We start from the raw sequence: 2,327 nt of genomic DNA on the forward strand, positions 1-2,327 counted from the left end.
CTTTACAAAAAATAAAAATTTTATAAAAGTAAAAATTGTAAAAATATACTCATGGTGTAGGGTATCATATGGTCGGCCATGCCCGACTATACTTTCCTACTTGTTATGATTTTGCATACATGTATGAACGTCAATATATAACAATCTGCTCCTAATTGTAAGATTATCATACGTCTGTTAATATTGTTATCATACTACTGAAATTTTGATATATGATTTAAGACAGCACCTTAATAAATCTGTCTTGGAAATAAATTAAGACGCGCTTTCAAAAATGCATAAGACTAGTTTGGCATTTATAATTAAATCAATGTTGCAAGGTTGCGGTATGAAATGGGTCTAAGTGTTACACACTGCAAATTTATACATTGTGCACTTGTTTTCTAGGGAATACTAACAAAACTCATTGATTTTTGTTTTGTTGGTTGTCTTTGAGTTTGATCATTTCTTTATTTTTTGTTAAAAGTTTTTTTCTATGTAATTTATAACATTTTTATAGCTCGTTACTTACTCCTGTTTGATGCTAGATTTATTTTTGAACTATATGTATATGACTTTTTCCCTCGATACTAGAAGGTTTTCTAACAAGGGTGAATCAATGTTGCAATAACTCTGCTGCAAACAAAAGTTAGATTTAAGGACGGGAATTTATTTTAAAACCTATCAGACTCGATTTCATGTTGTTTTATATACTAAAACTGTATTTATATTTACGTTTAAGGGTTAATATTATTTTGAATATATTTTAAATCGATTGAAACTAATTAGTATTTTACTTTTAGTTTTCCAAAATTACATAATTTTATTTTCGCCTTCACAGTTTATGGGTTAACATTATTCAATTTTCTAAAATTTCTAATATTTGTATAAAAAAATAACAAAAAATAATTACACAAACAACATTCCTATGTCGATATCGAATACACATACTATTGGAAAACATTTTAGATATATAGAAATGTAGTTGATGTGACACATATATGGTATTTGGTAAGGAAAAAGTTATTAAATATATTTTATGGCTGTTGTAGCTTAGATTTCAACAAATCATTGGCAGAGTTCGACATTTTAAGTCACTCTCGACATCTTTAACTATTGTTGCGCATCATAAAACTATATTCAAAACACTTTAGTCTTGTCGTTTTAAAAATTTACACAAATGCCTATTATCGCTGTGTAATAGTTATAAAAAATTAAATTCAGTTCAAAAAGCATATTAGCATCTTATATCTAATTGAATTTTTGAGTATTCGAAAAGTTTTACTAAGTGTTTTCGTACAAAAATTAAATAACAAATAAAATATTTTCATATATTTTGTTTTATCACAGCATAATAGTTTTAAAATTAAAAATTCATGAGTTCAGTATTTATTTGTTTTATGCACTATAAGAGTGTTATGCTAATTTAACCAAAATACAAATGATAGCAATAGGTTAATATTTTCTTAAAAAAACACATAACTAAATTCTATTTTAGGCTTTTAGATTGTATACCAGATTTTCATTTAAATTTGTGTATTTCTAACATGGCAATGACTTTTGATATTCCATACAAGAGAAAATGAAAGTTTACGAGTTTTATAATTTAATTTATATTAATTGTTAAATGCAAAAGTATTACATTAATGTTTGTATAGTTTCTACACAAAATTGGTAATAAATTACATTTAGGAGGTTATTTTATAAATCTATTCCCCTCACTTCATTTTATTTCCCATATAACTTGTTTTTGTATTTTTAAAAATTTTTATGAAATTATTTTCAAAGTGAAGTGTTTTACAAAATAAATAAATAAATGTTTATATTAAAAGTAAGTAAAGGCGTATGATTGTCATGAACTTATCAATACTGATTAATGATTACTTATACGTACCGTAGTAGACGTAATAAGACAACAATTTGTTTACTTTTTGCATTCCATTTGTAATTTTTACAATATCATTTTCCGACCACATATATTATATATGTATTTTGGATCCTTGCAGTTATTGGAATCGATTATGCTATATTCGTCCATATGTCCGTCTGTATGTCTTTCAACAAAAGAGCATAAAAACTACGTCTTGAGAATGACTTCGGAATTAGTGTATTTTGAATTAAGTAAAAAGGATATACCTCCTGAAATAAACTAAAGCAAACTTCTATAGATTGGAAGAGCGGGGGGAAAACAAGTGGAGCAATCTAAATAAAGTTTGAAATAATTATAATTACTCTCGTCAGAGTAATTATAATTATATGCGTGCGGTAAAAAAGAAAAGAGAAATAGCGGGGAATTAATAAATAATAATTCTTTTCTTTTAAGAGAAGGGAATGAGGGATAATTACCT

At 26.0% G+C, this 2,327-nt stretch overlaps 1 protein-coding gene across 1 annotated transcript in view; it reads right to left on the minus strand.

Annotated features, from left to right (window-relative positions):
• The window catches only part of LOC111690808 (limbic system-associated membrane protein), a 388,549-nt gene that overhangs the window by 4,243 nt on the left and 381,979 nt on the right, over positions 1 to 2,327 (minus strand). The window lies entirely within an intron of this gene.

This window comes from Lucilia cuprina, chromosome 2 (assembly GCF_022045245.1).
Source record: "Lucilia cuprina isolate Lc7/37 chromosome 2, ASM2204524v1, whole genome shotgun sequence".
Taxonomy (NCBI): domain Eukaryota; kingdom Metazoa; phylum Arthropoda; class Insecta; order Diptera; family Calliphoridae; genus Lucilia; species Lucilia cuprina.